This window comes from Suncus etruscus, chromosome 9 (assembly GCF_024139225.1).
Source record: "Suncus etruscus isolate mSunEtr1 chromosome 9, mSunEtr1.pri.cur, whole genome shotgun sequence".
Taxonomy (NCBI): Eukaryota; Metazoa; Chordata; class Mammalia; order Eulipotyphla; family Soricidae; genus Suncus; species Suncus etruscus.
The window spans coordinates 3,905,209-3,932,307 of record NC_064856.1 but is presented as its reverse complement, the minus strand read 5'-3'; positions in this window follow the sequence as shown (position 1 = coordinate 3,932,307).

The following is a 27,099-nucleotide window of genomic DNA, read 5'->3' as shown; positions in this document are numbered from 1 at the left end:
ATACAGAGAAATTATTTGATAAGGTCCAACACCCATTCTTGATAAAAAAAAAAAAACTCTCAGCTATATGGGAATGAAAGGAACCTTTCTCAATCTAGTTAAAGCCATCTAGCACAAGCCAATGGTAAATGTTATCCTCAATGGAGAAAAACTAAAAGCCTTTCCTTTAAATTCTGGTACAAGACAAGGCTGTCCACTCTCACCACTCCTCTTCAACATAGTACTGGTAGTGCTTGCTATAGCGATCAGGCAAGAAAATGATATCAAGGGAATCCAGATAGAAAAGGAAGAAGTCAAGCTCTCACTGTTTGCAGATGACATGATACTCTACTTAGAAAACCCTAAAGACTCTACTAAAAAGATTCTAGAAACAATAGACTCATATAGCAAGGTGGCAGGCTACAAAATTAACACACAGAAATCAATGGCCTTTTTATACACCAATAATAATAGGGAAGAGTTGGACATCAAGTAGGCCATCCCATTCACATTAGTGCCACAGTAACTGAAATATCTTGGAGTCAACTTGAGCAAAAAAGTGAAGGACTTATACAAAAAAATACTATAAAGCTCTGCTCCAAGAAATAAAATAGGACACACAGAAATGGAAACACAAACCATGCTCATGGATTGGCAGGATTAACATCATTAAAATGGCAATACTCCCCAAAGCATTGTACGGATTTAATGCAATCCCTCTAAAGGTACCCAGGACTTTCTTCAAAGAAGTAGATCAAACACTTATGAAGTTCATCTGGAACAATAAACACCCTCAAATAACTAAAGCACTCCTGAAAAAAGGAAAATGGGAGGCTTTACTTTCCCCAACTTTAAACTGTACTACAAAGCAATAGTTATCAAAACAGCATGGCATTGGAATAAAGACAGACCTTCGGATCAGTGGAATAGGCTTGAGTTCTCAGACAATGTTCCCCAGACATAAAATCACCTAATTTTTGACAAAGGAGCAAGAAATCTTAAGTGGAACATGGAAAACCCTTCAACAAGTGGTGCTGGCTGAACTGGATAGCCACTTGCAAAAAGTGAACATAGACCCCCAGTTAACATCATGTATGAAGGTAAAATCCAAATGGATTAAAAACCTTGATATCAGACTTGATACCATAAGGTATATAGAACAGCACATAGGTAAAACACTCCATGACAATGAGACCCAAGGTATCTTCAAGGAGGAAACTGCACTTCCAAACAAGTGGAAGCAGAGATCAACAGATGGGAATACATTAAGCTGAGAAGCTTCTGCACCTCAAAAGAAATAGTTCCCAGGATACAAGAGCCATGCATCATGTGGGAGAGACTATTCACCCAATACCCATCAGATAATGGGCTAACATCCAAAATATACAGGGCACTGACAGAACTTTACAAGAAAAGTATCTAATCCCATCAAAATATGGGGAGAAGAAATGAACAGACACTTTGATAAAAAAGAAATACAAATGTCCAAAAGGCACATGAAAAAATGCTCCTCATCACTAATCATCAGGGAGATGCAAATCAAAACAACAATCAGATAACATCTCACACCACAGAGATTGGCACACATCACAAAGAATGAGAACAGTCAGTGGTGGTGGGGATGTGGAGAGAAAGGAACTCTTATCCACTGCTGATGGGAATGCCGTCTAGTCCAACCTCTATGGAAGAAGATATGGAGATTCCTCCAAGAACTGGAAATTGAGCTCCCATTCGACCCAGCTATTCCACTCCTAGGGATATACCCTAGGAACACAAGAATACAATACAAAAACCCCTTCCTCACACCTATATTTATTGCAGCACTATTCACAATAGCCAGCCTCTGGAAACAACTAAGATGTCCTTCAACAGACGAATGGCTAAAGAAACTGTGGTACATATACACAGTGGAATATTATGCAGCTGTCAGGAAAGATGAAGTCATGAAATTTTTCTATACATGGATTACATGGAATCTATCATGCTGAGTGAAATAAGTCAGAGGAAGAGAGAGAGAGACACAGAATAGTCTCACTCATCTATGGGTTTTAAGAAAAATAAAAGTCATTTTTGCAACAATCCTCAGAGACAATGAGAGGAGGGCTGGAACTTCCAGCTCACTCCATGAAGCTCACCACAAAGAGTGGTGAGTGCAGTTATAGAAATAACTTCACTGAGAACTACCATAATCATATGAATGAATGAAGGAACTGGAAAACCTGTCTAGAGTACAGGTGGGACTGGGGTGGGATGGAGGGAGATTTGGGACATTGGTGGTGGGAATGTTGCACTGGTGAAGGGGGGTGTTCTTTACATGACTGAAACCTAATCACAATCATATTTGTATTCAAGATGTTTAAATAAAGAAAAAAGTTGAAAAAAAAAAGAAATTGAGTCAGATGGAGAAAGACATATAGCCAAATGGTATGATTAACTAAAGGTGGTATAAAATGAAGCAAACAAAACAAAGAAACAGTATTTAATAAAGGAATCCTTTTCAGCCTGGTGATAGAAATGAGGTTACCTAAGATGGGGAGTGGTTAAAATATCATTATTGACAATTATAGAAGGTTGAGGGGTATGCTGCAGTAAATGTGTACCTCTTAAGCTTATAAAGATCTACACTCTTGTAAATTAATGTTACTTTAAGAATTTTACAAATGAATTTATTTAGAGTCTGAAAGATAGTACCATAGTTAAGGAACATGCCTAATATATATAGAATTGGATTTGATTTCCAGTATCGTATGATGCCTAAACACTGGATGTAGCCCAGGAGGCTTTCAAAAGTGGCTCTGAAAGTCCATAGACAAGCTCTGCACCTCCAAATTCAAGGGTCCTTGTATTGAATAAAGGGCCACTTTGTTGAAAGATGATTGATGGTTCTTCAGGTTTCCTCTTGGTTATGCTCTCTCTTCTTCCCCCCTAAAAAGGATAAATGTGCATTACAAAAGAATACAAACAGATAAAGATGGGAAAACTTTAGCATATACAATGTAAGGAATTCATTATTTTTACTAATAGTGAACAAATCTTACAAACTTCTAAGGTATAGATTATATAACCAATAGAAAAATAAATATATGTGGCCTCAAAATAGAAAAAGCTTTAATTACTGGCAAATAAAATCACAGTAAAAACAATCATATGTAATAACTATAGAGCAAAGATGAAGAGATATCCATATCTAAGGCAAAGCTCAGAATTGCACCATCTTTTTAATGAAAGGGAAAAATGAAAATTAGCTTAAATAGGGGAAAAGGAAACTACACATTCAAAGTCATAAAAAATTTTGTTTCTTATTTTTGTGTCACATTTCTTGTTAGCATGCATTGCTTGTCGCTTTCTTCTGATTCTGGGCTCAGGAATCATTTTGGTGGTGCTTGAGGAGCTGGAGATTGAACCCAGGTTAACTACATGCAAGCCAAGTGCCCTGCCAGCTAAATTATCTTTCCATCTCCTTAAAATTTACTTATTCTTATTTTTCTCAAATGTGAATATGTGGGCAGAATGTGTTTCCACAAAATTTTTCTTCCCTTATGAATCTTTTTGTGTGTTTAGAGTTAGCCGTTCTTTGTAGAAAATAATGTAAAGGATATTTGGACAGTTGCTAGAAAAGAAAGACACATATTAGCTGGTGCTTTAAATATCTTTAGTTATGAACTTTGACTACAATGGGGTCAAAATAATTTCAAATTAAAATTACTTTAATATCAAATATCATAATTATTAGCTCTAGAAGTCTAGAAGTTAGTAGCTCTATAATACTTCTCAACTAGAATAGAAAGATTTACAGAAGTTTGCCAGGGGACATACACTAGACTTTTATAGCCCAAACATAAAATGGTCAAGTAATAACAAGGTTTTAAAAATGTGTAGGATTTCTTTACGTAGTGCAATTATATATAAAAATAAATTACAAATAATATTAATTTTAATATATCTATAAAATATCTTATATAAAATAAAAGGTATGATATGTTATTATATTTATATATAACTCAGAGATATAAATTCATAGAATATGAACATCTATAATATTAATAGCTTAGAGAAGTATAAACATTTCTGAAAAGTCCTGTATCAACATAGGGTCTTCCTCTATGAATATTAATTATTCCTACATTTTTACATGAAACTTGTTTTTATATGAATCGCAATTATATAACTTGGTAAAAATTTATTTGATTTTCTTTAGTTTTTAAGTGTTAAATGAAGCAAGGAGTCAGAACCACAGGACTTGCATGGACAAGGCTCTGGGATCAATCACAGGAACATAGTATTTACCAGAATTGATGGATTAGTAACCCTGGTAGCTACCCCTTTACTGAAGAGTTCAAGCAACCCTGCAAGGCAGCTCCTACACAGTGAAAAGTTGGTCCCTAATCAATAGGACTGATCCCTGTATCCTACTCAAAATTAGGCAGCTTATTTTTTATTAAAAAAAAAAACTTTTTACCGTTTAAACACCTCTGCAGAACTCAAAGAAAAAATGAATATCAATTCATATATTTTGTCAGTAGTCTGCATTTGACTTAAATAATTTAATTTCCAATGCATTTAAATTTTAGCCTAATACTGAAACAAACTGCTTATTTCTGGCAATGTTTCTTAAATAGGGCAGGGACCATTTAAAAAATGGAGCTAATCTGCTTAAATTCTTTACTGTGAACTCTTTTTTAATCACCTACTTATATTTCACCACTAATGGAATGGGAGATGATACTTCAGAAAATGCTCAATTATTGTTAGTTTCCCCCTTTTCCTATTCAAGTCATATCAATCTCGTAATTTTTTTCTTTGCAATGAGTGCAGAGGGCTATTTAACAAAATTCATGTGGTTAAGTTTGTTGCTTTAATAAAGCTCAAGAGGATAGAATTAAATTAGTTTAAAGGTAATTGCTTATAATTAGATATTCTTAATAGAAACTGAATCAGTCCTAAGTTATTCTAGCAACATGGTTGTTTAAATATGCTGCTCTTTCAAAACTCCCTTTTTTTGCCTCCTCACATGGAAACAAACTTCCAGTTCTCAAGGCAGATTTCCATTTGCTTAGAAAGTACTCCAAAGCACATTCATAAAAAGTTTGTGAAGTAAACATTTATTATTGGTCATTAAATGGAAGGAAAGCTAATGACAGGCTTAGGATTTAGATTGTGCAAAGGTTAACTATCCCTTAAATTTTCTTAAGAGGGGTGGAAAATAAAATAGAGTCAACACAACAGTCATTCAGATTTATCCATAACAAGGCAAGGAAGCTTGGAAAGGGAAAGAGAGGAAAGGAAGTTTTAGGTCGAGTATCAAGGTGATTGTCTATTATATATTCAGTCATCAGGCTATGAGAATCACTTGAAAATCCTCAGGTGCCTCCCACTATTTGTTGTTTGCTACAGATACTAATATTAGGTAGTGGCCCTGCTCTAGAATGATCTGCTGTGTGGACAAGAACTGCACCTAGCAGTGAGCTATTCAGTGGGCCATGCCAATGGGGATTACATCTGTTTTGAGTTGGAGATATCTTCACACCAAAGGGGTGGAAGACATGGCCAAAAACACAAGCAGCCAGTGTTCTATAAAATTACTCTGACTTTGATTTTTATCTGTCTCTCATCCAAACAGCAGAGAGGTGAACTACTCCACTTGATAGATGTGTAAAAGGCTAAGGCAAGAAGAAGCCTGACACGCTTTATGAAAATCTTAGGCAGAAGAATGTTTTTACCCCTACCATGTGAAAATTTCAACTTCAAATGACTTCCACATGGGTGATTTTGTGTTATTCCATGGGAGTCCCTGACTTTTGTCTTTTGCATGCTCTCTAAATTAGATGTGCTCATTTGGTTAAATGCTTTTTCTGAATTCCAAATAAAGGCTCTTCTTGCTCTCAGAGTATCAATATGTTTTTTTATCAGATAGCAAAATTTAGAGATGAAAGAGTATTGTCAGAATAGAATGTTCAGGCATCATAAGTTAGTCTTAAGACTGTATTAAATTAGTCTTGAGACTGTATCTTTTAGTACGTGTCTGTTTTATAATGGGGAGCAAGGACAGAAGACAAATACAGGAACCATATAGTTTACTATAGTAATGCTTAATAATCTGTATTATGGTGAGTTTTTCTTTACATATACAAACATACACACACATATATGTATATATTAAAGCACCTTGGGAGCATCTTCAGCTAATCTTAAATTTACATATTTTTAATTATTTTATGTAAACACCATGGTGACAAAGTTGTTAATTTTGAGTTTTAGTCATACAACCTTCACCAGTGCACCCTTCCTGCCACCAATGTCTCCTATTTCCCTTCCATCCTTGCTGCCTATCTCTAGGTCAGGCAATTTGCCTCTCTCTCTCTTTCTCTCTCTCCCTTTCTCTCTTTCTCTCTTTCCCTTTCTCTCTTTGTTTCTTTCTTTCTTCTTTCTTCTTTTAATCTCTCTCTTTCTCTCTCTTTCTTTCTATCTTCTTTCTCTCTCATCTCTTTCTTTCTCTCTTTTTCTTTCTTTCCTTTCTTTCTTTCTTTCTTTCTTCCTTCTTTCTTTCTTTCTTTCTTCCTTCTTTCTTCTTTCTTCTTTCTCCTTCTCTTCTTTCTTTCTTTCTTCCTTCTTTCTTTCTTTCCTTCTTTCCTTCTTTCTTTCTTTCCTTCTTCTTTCATTTCTTTCTTTCTTTCTTTCTTTCTTCTTTCTTTCTTCTTTCTCTTTCTTTCTTTCTTTCTTTCTTTCTTTCTTTCTTTCTTTCTTTCTTTCTTTCTTTCTTTCTTTCTTTCTTTCTTTCTTCTTCTTCCTTCCTTCTCTTCTCTTCTTTCTTCTCTCTTCTTTCTTCCTTCTTTCTTTCTTTCTTTCCTTCTTTCTTTCTTTCTTTCTTCCTTCTTTCTTTCTTTCTTCTTCTTTCTTTCTTTCTTTCTTTCTTTCTTTCTTTCTTTCTTTCTTTCTTTCTTCCTTCCTTTCTTCTTTATTCTTTCTTTCCATCTTTCTTTCTTTTTCTTTCTTACTTTCTTTCTTTCTTTCTTTCTTTCTTTCTTTCTTTCTTTCTTTCTTTCTTTCTTTCTTTCTTTCTTTCTTTCCTTCCTCCTCTCTCCTCTTCAGGCACTGTAGTCTGCACCATTATCAATGAAGGGATGCCTTGTGTGTCACTTTCTTCCCTTTGAGCACTGAGTTCTTGTCCAGACTGATCAGTTCCAGCTATCATTATTCTAGTAGAAGGCTCTTCTAGAAGACTCTACTCTAACTACACATAACTTTGTGGTGAGCTTCCTAAACTGGGCAGGATCTCCTGACCCCTATATTGTCTCTGAATATTGTTGTGTACTGTCTTTTATGTTCTTATATTCCACAAATGAGTGAGATTATTTTATGCCTATTTCTTTCTCTCTGGCTAATTTTACTTAGCATAATTGTCTTCATGTAGAAACAAATTACATTACTTCATTTTTCCTAACAGCTGCATAATATTGCATTGTGTAGATATACCACAGTTTCTTTAGCCACTCACGTGTTGCCAGGCCAGAATCTGGAGACAGGAGACAATTTATGTGCCTGACAACAGCTAAATTTACATCTGAAGGAAAAATACAACTGCAAACAAAATTTGTACATGTTTCCAAATTATGCCTGATAATCTGAGTTGCTGAGTGAAGTGAAAGAAATGTGAAGTATTCTAACAAACTCCTGTTACAGTACTTACTTTTGCAGCAAAATAAATATAAACCTTCTCCTTTCCAAAACATAGACTTTAAATAAGTAGTATAAGGCTGAACAAATAATAAGTGAAGTACAAAGATTAATGTCAAAGTTCTTGCTCTTGATTTGACCAGTTCTAAAGATATCTGTTATCAACATGATACTGCTTGATCATACTGTTTTACAAAAATGCTCTCAATGGCCATGGTAAATTAGTTTTAAAGCGCAGTAGTACATGCCTGGCCCTCAGGATTTAATTTCTGACATTGATTGCTCCCTCCAGCACTATCAGGATGGCCTTGGAGGACACTGGTACTGGCACTGTTGTATTTGAAAGGTATCAGGGGTGCAATATTACAAGGAGTTGCCCTGGGAGAGCCAGGAGATTTGAGACCCCCCTAAAATGGAAAAATATATATAAATTTAATTTGGCCAAAATTTCTTTGACACTTTTTTTGTCTAAATAAGTATTTGTTTCTCCCTTTAATTGTGCTCCTACCTTAATAATGCATTTGTAATCAGTAGGTAAGTTGTAGTGGAAGATTTTATGGCTTTACCCTATTTTATAGAATTTGGCAAAGAAGATCTTGTGGTTTTCATCTGAGTCTCATGGTCTGATCAGTTTGGAGTCAGTGACCATAAATTTTAGTTACTATTAAAATTAGTTTTCCCTAATATTTCCATGTTAGATAAGGACAAAGGTAGCTATTTCTAGTTGCTCGTATAGCTGAGTTCTAAGTCAATAGACAAAGTCAACTCTCAGTCAGATACTTTACTATCTTGAATATCCGATTCAATTGAACTTTCCATTACAGTCTTTCAAGACAATCCACTACAATTTCTAGGAAAAGATATGAAAGCATGGCTTGCTATGCTTTTTATGATTTTACTAAATGATTAAATGTTGACCTAAAGAACATTACCTATTATGATACTACATTGTTTGGATGATTGTCACACAGCAAGAAGTAAAAACACAACAAAGATTCAGGACCAATAAGTAAAGCATCAATCGAAAGCATAATAGGGGATTTTCTGCATAGATATTGATCTTAACTTGTACAGAAGCAGAATTCAATGGATAAATAGTGGAATATTATAATCAAACCAATCTGGATATGTTCTAACAAGACCAATTATTGGTGCTTGTATAACTTAAGGGACATATCATTATTATGACATCTCTATAAATGTAGCAATATTATACTGGTCACAAATTATCCTGGTTTTCTGTTTTTGGTCATTTTGTTTTCTTTTTGAGCCACACCTGAATGTGCTCAAAGATTATTCCTAGTGGACATAGGGCACCATAAGTGGTTTTAGGGATGGAATTCAGGTTAGCTTTGTTCAAGACAAACATCCTCTGCACTGTACAGTCACTGGAACCCCAGTTTCTGAGAAATAGAAAGATAAGGAGCTATTATATTTTAATTTTATATAATACATTATTTACAAATACATTAACTATATAGCTGTATATATTGATACATAAGCTTTTTTCTAAAAAAGAAGTTTTATAAGGAATTGTTTGACGAACTTATGGAGAAATCTATTTTGAGAACTTATTGTGTCAATTTTGGAAGTTATTAGAAGTAACATGATCTTTAATGGAAACATTGATGACCCAAGAAAGTCATATGATCATGCTATTACTATTATTGGTTGTGTATAGGGATAATTCCTCGCTTTGCACTCAGTAAATCACTCCTGATGGTCTCAGGAGACCATATAAAATGCCAGAGTTTGTACCCAGTTCTGTTTCATTTAAGACAAACTCTTTTGCTCTCCTATTTCTCCAGTTGGCATGATCATAATATTAATTACAATTGTCTTACTACACATTCGGTGTTGAAAAACCACTACACACTGAACACTGTTTTAAGGATCATATAGCTTTCTAAAGGACAGGCATTGCCTAAGTTCAGCAAGATATCCTTATTATTGTTATTGTAATTTAGGAAACATGTTTTACAATATTAAATATGATTGTGAATCATCTTTAAAGTCAATAAAAATGATTTTATATAATAGACAAATGAATCTTTAATACAAAAATCAATAAAAATGATCGCTTTAATGAACAGTTACTGACAGAATCCCTGAAAGAAGCTGAGAGACTGAGGTGACCTGGACAAGACTGAACAAGGTGAGTCTTGGCTGCCACTGCCTAGGCCATTACTGAGGGTGCCTGAGTGCTTGGGGTTTGAAACCAACACCTGAGTAGGTTGGAGCTAGAGGACTGTGGCTGCTCCAATTTGCTATGTGGCCCAGTACATCTCAAGTAAATAAACTCCATCATAATATGTAGAAAAAAAAACACAGCAAGCATGACTATGGGGAAACAATGTGAGCCAACATTAGAAATATTAAATAAAGATGGCACCCCAAGACACATACTAGTCACAATGACGAATCCCACAGACAGGGATAGAATACTGAAAGCAGCAAGGTCAAAAAGGGAAATTACATTCATAGGATCATCCTTAAGATTTACAGCAGACCATGTCTACAAGAAACATCAAAGCCAGAAGGCAGTGGTATGGACGATAGTGACAAACTCCAATGAATGCAATGTTTCACACCTATAATACTACACCCACAGTCAGGCTCACTTTCAGGTTTGAAGGGGAGACTATACATGGCTTCCACGATGTTGAACAATAGCTCAGAAAAACTTTACAGACTCAAAACCAGTACTAAATATAAAAGTTGAAAGGTTTACCATTAAGGAAAGAAAGACTAACATATACACCAACACTTCTACACAACGACCAATACTAAATCCATGACAATTTTATCTCTCTCAATATCAATGGACTAAATGCACCTGTTAAGAGACACAAAGTGGCAAAATGGATCAAAAAGCTGAATCCAATGCTTTTGCTTTCTATAAGAAATACATCTGAACAATCAAAACAAGCATAGACTCAAAATCAAAGGTTGTAGAAAAAATCATCCAACCAAACAACACCCTTACAAAAGCTGGAGTGGCCATATTAGTATCAGATAAAACAAGTTTTAGACTCATTAAAGTTATAAGGGACAAAGATGGCCATTTTGTATTAATCAAAGGATATGTACAACAAGAAGAAATCACACTTATAAACATATAAGCACCCAATGATGGACCTACAAAATATTTAACACAACTCTTGACAAACCTGAAAGAAAATATCAATGCAAACATAATAATAGTGGAAGATCTCAAAACTGCCCTGACACCACTTGATAGATCAATCAGGTTAAAACCCAACAAGAATGTATTAGCTCTGAAAAGAGAAATGGAAGAACATGAACTAGTAGATATATATATATAGAACACTCCATCTCCAGAAAACTGGGTTCACATTTTTCTCCAATGCATATGGGTCATTCTAGAACACATGCTGGTCCATAAAACATATCTCCATATACAAACCTGACTTACTCAAACTGTCCAAGGAAATGCAAGGCCAATGTTCACATTAGTGTTTGTGACTTTGTCAGTCATTGTCAGGATGTAATTTTTTCTATATTGTAAGGCAAATTTTCTGGAATTTAACATTATCGATAAATAATATAGTTATAAAGTTGATAGTTGTTGTGTTATTTGTATCCTCCCGACCTATGTGGTTACTTACATGCAGAATATTCTCAATAAAAACTTATTGAAACTAAAAACAGTGTACCATCCTATGTATTTTTGGTTTTAAAAATGTGGCTCTTGGGGCCAGAGAGATAGCATGAAGGTAAGACATTTGCCTCTCATCCAGAAGGTCAGTGGTTCGAATCCCGGCATCTCATATAGTCCTCTGAGCCTGCCAGGAGTGATTTCTGAGCATAGAGCCAGGAGTAACCATGAGCGCTTCTGGGTGAGACCCAAAAACCAAAAAAAAAAGGGGGGGGGAAATAGTACGGTGGTAAGGCATTTGCTTTGCATGCAGAAGGTCACTGGTTTGAATCCCGGCATCCCTTATGGTCCCCTGAGCCTGCTAGGGGCGATTTCTGAGTGTAGAGCCAGGAATAACCCCTGAGCATTTCCGGGTGTGACCCAAAAAACAACAACAAAAAAAAATGTGTCTCTCAAAATAAATTTCAATCATGGTTTTGGCAAGATTTGGCTCAGTTGAAAAAAAAAAAGGTTGCTGACCACTGTGCTAGTGTATTATTTTAGGTTATTGTTACAATTGGGCGTTTGGATTCTTTTTTTTTTATTTTTATTTTTTTTTTGGTTTTTGGTTTTTTGGGCCACACCCGTTTGATGCTCAGGGGTTACTCCTGGCTAAGCACACAGAAATCACCCCTGGCTTAGGGGGACCATATGGGATGCCAGGGGATCAAATCGCAGTCCTTCCTTGGCTAGCGCTTGCAAAGCTGACACCTTACCTCTAGCACCACCTCTCTGGCCCCAGGCATTTGGATTCTATAATACATCTCTGAGTAGTTCATTTAAATCGGTTTGGTTAGCACAAATAGTGTGAATTGTTTTTTATCTGAGAATGTTTCTAGTCCTCCCTCCCATATGAGTGAGGGTTTTGCTGGGTAGTTATTTCTAGGTTGGAAGTAACTTTTATTCAGTAGTTTAAATATGTCATTCCACTATCTTATTGTTTGAATTGTTACAAATGGGATATCTGGTTTTATTCTTATGTTTCTTCCTTTGTACTTGAGGGTTTTTTCTCCAATAATACTTTAAATAATTCCTTTCTCTCTTGGTTTTTTGCCTTTTGAATTACTATATGTCTTGGTGTTGGTCTATTAGGGTCTATTTTATTCTAAATCTTTTTGCCTCTTGGATTAGTACAGGTGCTGCTTTTCAGAGGGTGAGATAATTTTCTGCTAATATTTCCGTCACTACTTGTTCTTCCACTTTTCCCTTTCCCTCCCCTTCTGGTATTCCTACAATTTGTAGATGATTTATTTTGTCTTTGTTCATTTTCTTCCAATTTTTTGTAACATTTTCTTCCAATAATTTGTCTCTTGTTTCCTGATTGACTTATTTGTCTTTGCAGGTTTGTAGTTTTGCTTCAAGTTTCTCTATGTGATTATCCAACTATGTAATTCTACTATTACGGTTCTAACATTTTTTTTATTATTATTATTTCCCTTAATTCCATTTGTATGGATTCTCTCATCTTCTATAAAAGTTCTTCTTTGGGTTGGTTGAATTGTTTATCTATAGATTTTTTAATTTCTCAGCTAGTGATTCCCTGATTTCTATTGTTAAGACATTCATTGTCGGGCCCGGAGAGATAGCACAGTGGCGTTTGTCTTGCAAGCAGCCGATCCAGGACCAAAGGTGGTTGGTTCGAATCCCGGTGTCCCATATGGTCCCCCGTGCCTGCCAGGAGCTATTTCTGAGCAGATAGCCAGGAGTAACCCCTGAGCACCGCCGGGTGTGGCCCAAAAAAAAAAAAAAAAAAAAAAAAAAGACTTTCATTGCCGATTTTTGGTCTTCATGTATTGTGCTTATGCATTTTGGTGGACTTGGAAACTTGCTCGGATTTCACTCCACATCCTAGTTGCTAGTGTCTTCCTTAGTTTAACCATATTTCTTTGCATTTGGTGGTTTTGAATATTAAAGTTTCAGGTTGTTTAATAAAGTGGTCTGCTGAACTGATTGTATTAGAAGTGATTAAAGGTATATCCGATTTTGAGTTTATTTTTCCTAGCTGGGTGAGCATATATAAGTATGATAGATGTATTACAAATTACTTCATTGTTTTGCTGTTCTGTTTTATGGGCTTTGGATTATTTGAGGGAAATGAATTTTAGGTCTGGCCTGTCTAAATCTGTATAAGTTAAACTGTCTTTGCGGGGACTCGTGTGTGTCTGTGAGCTCTGGAGACGGGACAGGAGGGGGTGGGTAGTTTGCAAACCTGAAGTCTAGATGGGGGTACCTGGTCCAGTCACCTTTTTTTCTCTCCAAACTAAAGGTGCCTATTGGAGATCCTGGGGCAGCCGCTCATGCCCTCAAACACTATTTTATGTTACTTCTATTCCACATCTTAAATTTGCATCTCTTTTAATGCTTGGTAGTCTTTTATTTTAAGCTTTTTATTTTATGTATTTTTAATGAAAAATTTAATTGAATCTCTTTGAGATACACAGTTACAAAGTTGTTCACAATTATCAATCATACAATGTACAACATCCTTCATTCACCAGGCACATATCTTTGTCATAGCAGTTTTAATTTATAATACAAGTTCAATATTGTGTTTCTTTTTTCTTTATTCTCAGCATATGAGTGATATTATCCAGTATTTTTCCTTTTCCCTATAACTTATTTTGACTAACATTTCATCTTGTTCCATACAAGTGGCAGTGAGCTGCAAAATTTCATCTTTCTTGAGCTGCTTAGTATATTATATATTTATACTCTGAACCTTAAACACTCATCTTCCATTGAACATTTGGGTGTTTCCATATTCTGATTATAACACTAAACATTGTAGTAAATTTAGGAAGATATTTATGCAAATATTTTTAAGTAATACTTTTTTATTTGGGGGTGAAGTCAAGTGGAGTGTACAAGGAATCATATGAAAGTTCTGCTTTTCTATTTTTGAGAAATTTTCCTACTGTTTGACAGAGGAAACCAGACATTTCTCCCAACAGTAGGAATTATTTCTTTTTTTTTTTTTTTTTTTTTTGGTTTTTGGGTCACACCCTGTGGTGCTCAGGGGTTACTCCTGGCTGTCTGCTCAAAAATAGCTCCTGGCAGGCACGGGGGACCATATGGGACACCGGGATTCGAACCAACCACCTTTGGTCCTGGATCGGCTGCTTGCAAGGCAAACACCTCTGTGCTATCTCTCCGGGCCCAGGAATTATTTCTTTCCACGGACCACCAGCTCTTTCTATTTCTTGTTTTTTAATATATGCACTTATCACTGGTGTGAGATGCTATTTCATTGTCATTTTGATCTGCATTTCCTTGATAATTTTCAATAGTGAAATGTTTTTCATGCTAATTGGCCATCTGTATGCCTTCTTCGGTAAAAGTTTCTGTTCCTGTCTACTACTGGATTTTGAAGGCTATATTTTTGACTGGATATATTTGATTGTAGCCCCTTTGGTGACATGTAAATATATCTTTCATTCAGTGGAGGTTCATTTTATTTGGCTGAAATTAAATTATAATACAAAACCTTTTGTATTTGGTTTAGTCACAAATGTTTATTTTTGTTTTTGTTATCCTTTCCAATAGTGCCAAATCATTGGGGATAACTCTAAAGTCATTGTACTGGAGATTTCAGTCTACATTTCTTCAATGTGTTTTATAGACTCAGTTCTCATGTTGGAGTTTAAATTCATTTCCAATTAATGTTTGCATATGTTGTGAGATACAGATCCAGTTTCATTATTTTGGCATACAGCTATCCGGTTTTCTAGACATCATTTGCTGAAGAGACTTTCCTTGCTTTACTTCATGCATTTCACACCATTTTCATGGATTAACTGCCCTAAGTCTAAAAGTTTATTTCTGGGCTCTAAATTCCATTTTATTTCACTGAGAGTCTATCTTAATTTTAGTACCACACAATTTCTGTAGCTTTATATATAATTTAAAAACAAAATGCAATGTCTTCATTTATTTTCTAAGTTGCATTGGTTTTTGAGGAATTTTATTATTCCATACAAATTTTAGAAAAGTGTGTTATCTGTAATAGAAATGCCATCAGATCAGAAAAAGTGATAGGGAAACTGGGGACATTGGTGGCAGGAAATGGGCACTGGTGAAGATTGCTGTACATTGTATGACTGTAACTCAATCATGAATAACTTTGTGAAAAAGAAAACCTGTATTATGAACAACCTTGTAACTATGGCATTTAAATACCATCAGATAGTGTGATAGGAATTTCATATAGAATGCTTTGGATAGTAAGATCATTTTGAAAATATTATTCTCTCAGTATATGAATATGAAATATTTCTTACAATAGTAATTTAATATCAAATTATAATTCTTTGAATTTTGTAGGCCGATATACAAGTATTTATATATGTTAATATATACTATATATGATATATAGTTATTTATATATAAATGTACATATTTAAATACATATATACATATACATATAATACACATATATTTATATGTATTTCAAAATTTTATAATTGTCTCTTTTATTTCTTTCTCTTCTAGCACATTATATAGACATAGAAATATAGAAAACTTTGATATTTATTTTGTAGTCTGTTACTTTGCTTCATTTATTTATTGTTTCTAAGAAAAATATAATAGTATCTTTAGGGACTTCTATGTATATTATCATGTTATCTCTAAATATATAGTTTAATGTTTTTCAGATTTGGGATCCTTTTGATTTCTTTTTCTTAGTAAATTACTATAAAGAGTTATTCCAAAATTTTATTGAATTTTAGTGGAGAAAGCAGACATCCTTGCCTTGTGTCATATCTCAGAGAGGAAGCTATTAGCATTTCAACATTGTGTCTGATATTGTTTGTATTTTATGTAAATAAACATCACAAAGTTGAGCTAATTTTATTTTTATATTTATTTTGAGAATTTTTAAAATGAATAATATTGAACCTTTGAAAAAGCTTTCTAACCCCATCACAAAATAAAGAGAAGAAATGAATAGGCATTTCCTTAAATAAGAAATACAAATGGCCAAATTGCACGTGAAAAAAATGCTCCACATCACTGATTTTCAAATAATGCAAATCAAAACAATGAGGTACCATCTGATGCCACCGAGACTGGCTCACATCACAAAATACAAGAACAATTAGTGCTGGCTGAGATGTGGGGAGAAAGGAACTCTCATTCACTGCTGGTGGGAATGCTATCTAGTCCAGCCTTTCTAGAAAATAATATGGAGATTGCACAAAAAACTAAAAATTGACCTCCCATATGATCCACCAATACAACTCATAGGGATATACCCTAGGAACACCAAAACCCAATACAAAATGTCAGAGTGGTTCTAGGTTTCAGAGATTTAATCCTTCAAAAGTAGCCTAAATCCATACACACACACACACACACACACACACACACACACACACACACACACACACAACAAAACAAAAAAAAAATGAAAAGCTCTCTGTATCAATTAATAAAAAATGACTTTATATCTTTACTTTTATTGATATGGTGTACTATATGAATTAATTTGTGTATAGTCAACCATCCATTTATTCTTGTAATAAATTCTAGTTGATCATGGTGTATGTTCCTTGAATATACTATTAAATTTAATTCTAAAAGGCCAGAGAGATAGTACAATGTTTAAGACACTTCCTTTGCATGCATCCTACCAGGGTTTGATTTCCAGAATCTCATATGTTCCCCTGAGTTCCAGTAGAAGTGATTCCTGAAAGCAGAGCAAGTAACATCCCCTGAGTATAGCCAGCTGTGCCCCAATACAAACCAAAAATAATTGAATTGGGTCCTATAAAATGTTGTTGAGTGTCTTTATAATGCTATTCATTGCTATATCAATCTATAACTTTCAGTTTCAGTAATACTTTTGTATACTTTATATATTAAGACTATTAGCTTTATAGAAGTTATTAGGAAGGTTTCCATATAGATATTACATTTTCTTCCTTCCTTCCTTCCTTTCTTACTTTTTTCTTCTTTTATCCTTCCTTCCTTCCTTCTTTTATCCTTCCTTCCTTCCTTCCTTCTTCCTTCCTTCCTTCCTTCCTTCTTTCCTTCCTTTCTTCCTTCCTTCCTGCCTTCCTTCCTTCCTTTCTTCCTTCCTTCCTTCCTTCCTTTTTCTTTCTTTTTTCTTTTTTTTTTCTTGGTTGTTGGGTCACTCCTGGCTCTACGCTCAGAAATTGCTCCTGGCAGGCTCGGAGGACCATATGGGATCCAGGATTCGAACCACCGTCCTTCTGCATGCAAGGCAAATGCCTTACCTCCATGCCATCTCTCCGGTCCCTCTTTCTACTTTTTTTCCTCTCTTTCTTCTTTCTTTCTTTGTTTCTTTGTTTCTTTCTTTCTTCCTTCCTTTTCTTTTCTTTCTCTCTCTTTTGTTCTCTTTTTCTTTTTTCTTTCTCTTTTTATTCTTTCTTTTATCTTTTTTCTTTTTTTCATTCTTCTTTCCTTCTTCCTTCCGTCCCTTCTTTCTTCTTTCTCTTTTTCTCTTTCTTTCTCTCTTTTTCTTTTTTCTTTCTCTTTTTTTTTCTCTCTTTTTCTTTTTTCTTTCTGATTCTGTACTCAGAACTCACTCTTGGCAGTTAAAAGGGAACATATGGGATGCCAGGGATAGAACCTAGGTGTACTATATTCAAGGCAATTGCCTTGGCTTCTGGACTCACTCAGCACTTATTTCCTATTTATTTGTGCTTGTGTGTGGTGATGCCATGGAGTACTCACAGATTGTATTTTTGTTTTTAAATCTTGTCCTCACCTTATAACATATAAGTGACATTTAGTATGTCTAGAATAGTTGTTACTTTCTGTTCACTAAGTCTTCTCTGCACATTAACATGAATATCCATTATATGTACATATCATCAGTTATAGCTTGTGAAAGAAAATGTCAAGATTCTTTCATACTAAATTTAAGCATGATCAAGGAAAGTTGCTATATTCTATGAAATATGAAAAAGGATTTGTATTGCTGTCTTTGGCAACTGAAGCAAGTTGTTTCTAGAAGTCCTCATGAATAGTGATAAAATGTATTTGTGCTTTTTTTGGGGGGGTTGGGTCCACACCCAGTGATGCTCAGGGGTTACTCCTGGCTATGCTCTTATAAATTGCTCCTGGCTTGGGGGACCATATGGGACTCCGGTGGATTGAACCATAGTTAGCATGTGCAATGCAAATGTCCTGCTACTTGCACCACTGCTCCAGCCCCAGGCATTTGTGATATAGAGATATGCATACAGGTTACAAGGAGCTGTGCAACTTTGTTCAAACAAATTAACTTGACTTTTCCCATAATAATTCTTACCTCACAAGTCTGAAACCATTGATAATATTCTATTTGCTGATAAGTATACCTATACCAGGTATGCTTTCTAAAATTGAGAAAATAGCAACCTGCTGTGTTCAGGACTTACTGTGTTTATAAATAGACAGATATAAATAGAAATAACTCTGATCACATCAAGAGCCTCTATCCTGACTGTGCTGTAATGAGGTTTTGTATATTATGAAATTAATGATATTTCAGAATCACTGTCTACAAGTTCCTATAAATTCTGATTATTTTCTTTTCTGATGTGCTTAACTTCCTGAATAAAATTCCATAAATCCATTTGAAAAAGTTTGAGAAAAATATTCATACTATAAATGTTGATAGTATGCTGGAATCTTTCCTTATAGGGGTATAGATTTCCCATCATTCAAGATGTTCAATTTACAAACTAACAAGTCTAATAATCAACTCAAAGGTCTTGACTGAGTTTTTTAATCATTTCACTAGAACTTTGTTTGCTCATACAAAGATCAGATATGATTTAGTAAACTTTCTATTTTATTTATTTTTTAAATATCTTTATTTAAAACACTTTGATTACAAACGTGATTGCAGTTGGGCTTCAGTCATATAAAGAACACCCCCCTTCACCAGAGCAACATTCCCATCAATAATGCCACAAATCTCCCACTTCCCCACCCCAACCCACCCCCGCCTGTATTTGAGACAGGCTTTCTACTTCCCTCATTCATTCACATTGTTGTCAGTGTAGTTATTTCTCTTACTGAATTCACCACTCTTTGTGGTATCGTGAGTTGAACATTCCAGCCCTCATCTCTATTGTCTCTGAGAATTATTGCAAAAATGTCTTTTATTTTTCTTAAAACCTATAGATGAGTGATACTATTCTGGGTCTATCTCTCTTCCTCTGATTTATTGCACTCTGCATGATAGATTCCATATACATCCATGTACAGGAAAATTCCATTACTTCATCTCTCCCGAAGGCTGCATAATATTCTATTGTGTTTAAGTATCACATTTTCTTCAGCCATTCATCTGCATCTTGGTTGTTTCCAGAGTCTGGCTATTGTAAATATTGCTGCAATGAATATTGGTGTGAGGAAGAAATTTGTGAATTATATTTTTTTGTTCCTAGGGTATACCACCTAAGGGTGGTATATCTAGATCATATGGGAGCTCAATTTCTAGATTTTTTGAAGAATCTCCATTTTGTTTTTCATAAAGGCTGGACTAGACAGCATTCCCACCAGCAGTGAATGAGAATTCCTTTCTCTCCACATTCCCTCCAGCACTGATTGTTCTTGTTCTTTGTGATATGTGCCAGTCTCTATGGTGTGAGATGGTATCCCATTGTTTTGATTTGCATCTCCCTGATGATTAGTGATGTGGAACATTTTTTTCATGTGTCTGTTGGCCATTTTTATTTCTTCTTTGAGGAAGTGTCTGTTCATTTCTTCTCCCCATTTTTTGATGGGGTTAGATGTTTTTTCTTGTAAAGTTCTGTCGGTGACTTGTATATTTTGGATATTAGCCCCTTATATAATAAGTATTGGATGAATAATTTCTCCCATTCAGTGGATGGCTCTTGTATACAAGGCAATATTTCCTTTGAGGAGCAGAAGCTTCTCTGCTTAATATATTTCCATCTGTTTATCTCTGCTTGTTTGGATAGTGCTGTTTCCTCCATGAAGATGCCTTTAGTCTCAGTGTCATGTAGTGTTTTACCTACGTGTAGTTCTATATACTTTATGGTTTCAGGTATAATATCAAGGTCTTTAATCCATTGGGATTTTACCTATGTACATGGTGTTATCTGGGGGTCTATTTTATTTCTAAAAACACCTAGTGAGTAAATAACCAGCTTCATTGTTCTGTCATAATCAGATTATTTAGATCACCACTTCAACATTATTGTCCATCACGTAAAATACATTTATATTGCCTTCGAAGTTTAAGTACTGCCACCATCTCCCTGTTACTCTGGCTTCTAGTTACATTAAATGAATTTATTCACCCAATTTAATGGCTGAAATTTCCTTTGTAAGAGCCTATCTACAAACAAAAGTGATCATAGAAATTTATAATGATGCCCAGGTCTCTTCTGAAGTGAGAATTTATATACATTTTGCAACTAAACTAATTTGTTTTTATTTTCTCAATATGTTAGAGTTTTTACAATACGAAGTTAATAAAAGACAACTTAGCCTCCTCCTGGTGGAATGATAGCATGGATTTTATTGTGTAACATGGACAGACAGATAGATAGATGATAGATAAATAGACAGGCAAATAGACAGTTAAATAGAAATGATAGGTCTTCAGTTATTTATTTTAGTAGTGATAGCATTGAGAAAGAGCATGCACAGAGACATATTTGATTACATGTTTTCAACTTACTTTTAAAACTTTGCCTATAACTATTTGTTCACACAGTTGTTTGATATTGGCCAACCTTGTCCATGTGATTGTTTTCCATCTTAAAGTGTGTAATTTAGGCTTTTATTACAATGGCATAGATTGTACTGTTTATAAAAAATTTAAATTTGTGTTGTACACAAAATTGTATCAATTCATAATGTAATTTTCTGGCACTAACACTGAAGCAAACAGTAATTTTATGAATAAGCACAAAATATAAGAACATCACAGTTTCAACAATCAACTCTGCTACTTACTAAGCAGTCTCTGTACCTGACTTTTCTCATCTCTAAAACTGGCATAGATTAAACCTATGTCACAGCTAGTATTCAATGAATTAATGAATGTAAGGACTTTAGAAAATGGCCCCGAATAAGCTCTCAATAAATGTAAGCCCCTTTTATTACTTAGTTCATTTCCCCTTGTACTACCTGCTACCAGATGGTGCCTTAGTAAAAGTGCTTGACGAATGAATGGAACGGAAAACTAGGAGGCCTTTGCCTAACAGAATATAATGTTTCAATGAAATTACACTGCAGAGAAAGCAATTTGTGCTGTTTAGGTGGAAGACAAACAAGGAACTGGACTTTTACTTGAAGTTGTGTGAATGGAAGATGGCATTGCTCCCATGACCCACATTCACATCCTATAACAAGACCAGAGAAACAGTTTTAGGAGCCCAACAGGAATTGTCACCTAAGACTCACTCTTTGACAAAACAGCCATTCCATTCTTTCTTTCTACACAGACGTCCCTTACACTTTTCAACTGTTTGGCAATATGACTCTCCTGAGATAGAGAAACAGTGTGTCAGATTGCATTGATCCCTGACATAACAGAGGACTAGGGGTCACAGTATACCAGAAAGTGTACTTTCATTGGTTGGAAACATCGTTTTTAACACTGAGAAGAATCTTCTCATAAAGTGCTAAAATACAGAATGGCCAAGTCTGATGTGATGAGGCAAAGTCACCCATATTAAAAAAAAAAAGCCAGTAATATAATGAAAAAGTAAAGCTCATAAGTAAGTCTATCAGTAAAAGTACTTGCTTTTCTGTATTATTTATTAACTATTTTATTGAAATTTGTAATGCTCATACCCTCATTGATTTGAGAGAAGTAAAACATTTTACTCCATACCAAATAGAGCTCTCTCTAACAAATTGACCTATTTATAAATTTCAAGAGTGAAATTTTACATCTCTTCTCTTATGGATCCAATTGGAAAGAGCTATTAGTCAAATTTATGTGAATTATGAAGTCACATAAAGCTTTAATGGGTAGATGTGTTAACATTGTGGGGGTACTATAATAAACCAAAGTTTTTTCTGTAGTTATTTTTTACTTATGGATTATTCAAGAGCTGCTCTTCTCATATACAAATAAGGTAAGTGAGCTCTTAACAACTCCAGTTTATTCAGGTTCAAATTTATTCAGCTGGCTCAGAAAAATTCATAAACTAATTTTCTAATTTGTAACTAAAAGTTATTTATTCTATGAAATCATAAAATTGAAATTATGATATACATTATGTCATTATTTCGCACCGTATACTAACACTAGAGCATTGTAGAGGCTCATATACCTGGTGAACATATAACAGAAATTTCCTGCTATACTGATAGAAATTGCAAATGTAAAGAGAAATGGAACTGCCTTAAATTTGAATGCAAATGCCCTGTCAATGTAACCATTATTAGCAATTTCTAGCTTATTAATTCTTAGCATTTCTATGAAATTTAGACCAAATAATGTCAATGTTCTTGTTTATGGAAGGCAATTCACTTGATGCATCTATCCAGTGCCCCAGATTCTCAATGGCAAACTTCCTCATATGCTGGCCGAAAGCAGAGGAGAAGAATGGAAGCAATAGACTTTATATAAAGTATACTCTGGACTTCCTCCCCAGGGCAAGAGTAATTTTCATCCCAGACACACTCCAAACCTTTTTTGACATCGATGACAGTAACTGTAAAACATTATTTCACATGTACCAAATTGGATAACCATAAATCTTAAGTTTCTTTTCACAGCTTTCACACCATTAATTTACCAATTGAGAAATTTACCTTATGGGAGTATTTGTGAACTATGAAGGAACACTTTTATGTACCTTTGTTATGTTAGACTTTGAATTCATTTCTGGAAGTCACTGAACTGTGTCAAGTAGTAAATGAAAAGGAGTATGGGCAATAGGGCTGTGTGTGTGTGTGTGTGTGTGTGTGTGTGTGTGGTTGTAGGGAGTACACTCTTACAGGATATTATAAATTGCAGAGTTTTGGAGTAACTTTTGTTCTTAACTTTTCTTGCATATATACTAGCTTAAGTGTCTAAAGGAAAGATTATGTAATCAATTGATGTAGATGTCTTCCATAAGGGAGAAAGTTATACAGGCTTTTTTCTTTAAAAAATGTGTTTTCATTCATTTTTCTTTCATTTAATTCTTTGAACAAACTTCCATTTTAAAACCTGGAAACAAGAGTTGGAATCAGATAAATCACTAAGACTCACAGTGGGTCAGTAAAAATGCACGTTTAAAATGTGTTTCCAAATCTAAAGTGGGAAAATAGTAAAATAATATAAACACTGATATGACAGCCGTGACAAATTGCTACATAGCAAAGAGCGTGACTACATCCTCACAAAGAGGTATACTCAGCGAAAGTCTCCTGCATATGATCTGCAGTCATTTTGGTTGACTCTATTTTATACTAGTACTTTATTATCACTTTATTATCTATAGAATTGCTTCTTTTTATCATATGTAACAAAATGAAAAATCAGGTGATATTCACAGAATTCTCTACATATACACTTTGCTTGCATGATGTGAAGACTAATTTGTAAACTAGATTAGGTCTATGCAATATTCCCTCTCTCTCTAATTTGGAAGGCTTTACCAGAGGAGGGCCTGAGAGGTGGATGGGAAAAGAGCTTTTCTCTCATCAAACAGTGCATGAAACAAAATCATTACACAAAAGTATTTATATAATTATGTAGTTTTGAATGTTTGTTTTGCTATGCTTATTTTGGCCTGTTAGCTTGAAGACGATTATGAATTTAGATATTTCCCTTAAACATAAAACCCATAAGTAGGTGAGGCAAATATCTTAAGGCTTCTTGTTGATGAATATATTGCCAATCACATGGCACTTATTTTGAACCAAATTATCAAGAATGAAAATTTCAATATTCTAGTTTATCCAGGTCATTCAAATATTTCTATCATTGAAGATTCTCCTGAAACTGTTACATCCAATCAACCAACTTAATTAGTACTAAACTTCAAACCTCTGTCCATAACACAAGAAAATATCTCTTAACTATAGTATGAATACAAATGTATACATACATATACATCTATTAATTTAGCACTGCTCAATACCACCTACCTCTGACCATCATCAAATATTTTTTAATCAAAATTTTCAAATAATAACTTATTCTTTTTTTGTTTTTTGTTTTTCAGGCCACACCCATTTGATGCTCAGGGGTTATTCCTGGCTAAGCACTCAGAAATTGCTCCTGGCTTGGGGGAACCATATGGGATGCCGGGGGATCGAACCACAAACCGCAGTCCTTCCTTGGCTAGCACTTGCAAGGCAGACACCTTACCTCTAGCGCCACCTCGCCGGCCCCAATAATTTATTCTTATGCTAAACCCATAACTGACAATAAGTTGTCCAAACCAGTCAGCCTGCTTGAAATGAACAAGAGAAAACATCCAGCATTCTTGAAAGATCTTGCTGAATTTCCCAACAATCTCTCCCCACAACCTTAATCTTGAACTGAATTTTTTTTTCTGACAATATGTGTGGGACACCTAGATCACACCATTGTTGATAAAACTAACAAAATCAAGCTTACTGGAATACATAAAAACTTGATATTTCTCAAAATCCTAAACTATGGACCATGAAGCAGAATAGTCTGCCTTTGAACTCCCCTGCACTGTTCAAATAACTGCCTTTTCTCAATAAAGGTTTTTTGTTTCTCCTGCAAATTTTCTGAGCATTGAACAAGAGCCTGCCTTTTGGCCTTGGAAATTTGTAAAAATGTATATATAGAGATATTTATAAATAATATATGTGTAACCACAAAAAATCTAGGTTAGCCAAATCTATGTAAAAAAAAATAAACTGGGTGGCATCTCTTTACTTAACTTGAAGCTTTACTACAAAGCCATAGTGATGAAGACAGCATTGTTCTGGAACAAAGACAGTATCAGACCAATGGGTCAAAGTAAATATCCAGTGACATACCCTCAAATACCTTGACAACTAGTATTTGACAAAGGGGCCAAAATTTTTAAATGGAACAAAGACAGTCTTTTCAACAAATGGTGTTGGAACAATTGGATAACCACATGTAAGCAATTAAAGATTGATCCATACCTCACACCTTACACAAAAGCCAGATCAAAATGGATTAAAGACCTTGAAATCAGACCTGAAGCCATAGAGCAGAATACTCCAAGACTTACACCTCAAAAATGTCTGATGATAGGATGCCAATGGCAAGAACCATATCATCAAACCTAAATAAATGCAACTACATCAAACTAAAAAGTTTCTTTATGGCAAAAGAAACATGGGCTATACTAGAAGATAGCCAACTGATTGGGAAGACATTTTTGCACTCAAAACATTAGATAAAGGTTTGATAACTGGGATATGCAGAATTCTCAGAAAGGTTAGCTCCACAAAACTTAAAAAGAAATAAAAATAACCTGGAGAATAAATGAACAGACATTTCTCTGAGGAAGACCAACAGATGGCCAACAGACACATGTAAATATGTTCATCATCATGTATTATTAGGGAAATTCAACTCAAGACACCAATGAGGTACCAACTTACACCAGTGAAGATGGCACATATCAAAAATAATGGGACCGGGGCCGGAGAGATAGCATGGAGGTAAGGCGTTTGCCTTTCATGCAGGAGGTCATCGGTTCGAATCCCGGCGCCCCATATGGTCCCCTGTGCCTGCCAGGAGCAATTTCTGAGCCTGGAGCCAGGAATAACCCCTGAGCACTGCCAGGTGTGACCCAAAAACCAAAAAAAAAAAAAAAAAAAAAAAAAAAAAAATAATGGGACCAATCTCTGTTGGCAGGGATGTGGTAAGAAAGGAACTCTTATCTACTGCTGGTGGGAATGTTTCCTGTTCCAACCTCTATAGAAAACAGTATAGAGGGTTTTCAATGAACTAAAAATTGAGCTACCATATGAGTCAGCAATCCCTTTCTTGGGTTTCTATCCCCAGGATAGAAGAACATTCATCTAAATGTATGTATGCACACCACTCACCACTATTTATTGTAGCACTCAGCACAATAGAAAATTGGAATTAACCTAGATATCCAATAACAGATGAGTGGATCATGAAGATTTGGTACACAATGAAATACTACAGAGTGGTAAGAAATGATACATTTATGCCAGGGGTCTCAAAATCTAGGCCCGCGCGCCATTTGCGGCTCTCTGTACAACATTTTGTGGCCCACTGCTGACCTTCAAATATCGCAGTATTCAAATATCGCATTAAACATTTGCATACCCCGAGCAGTTCCGTTAGGGGTATGCAAATGTTTAGTGCAATTTTTTGTGATTATTTTTTTACTAATACAATTTTTTATTGCGAATATTTAGTAAGCGAATAATCGTGAATACTTTGCGCCTAGCACAGACGTCATTTCCACTGCTCCTGCGCTGTCCCTTGCATTATAGGAGGCCTAAGGGAGAGAAGGGAGAGAAGTTTATTACAGAGTTAGATTTTGTCATAACTTCATCATGACTTCATCAAATCCTGCAGTGAAGAGAAAGATTGATGACGAGCACAGACAATTTCAGGAAAAGTGGGAGATGTAGTATTTCTTTGTGGAGCACAGGGGCATCCTCACATGTCTTATTTGCTCAGAGAAAGTTGCAGTACACATGAAATACAACTTGAAACGCCATTATTCAACTAAACATGCTGAGGAATGTGCAAAATATCAAGAAATGAGAGAGACAAGCACGTTGCCAGTCTTAAAGCATGTCTAATGAGGCAACAAGATTTCTTCAAGAAAGCAGCCAAAGAGAATGTTGCATCAGTCGAAGTC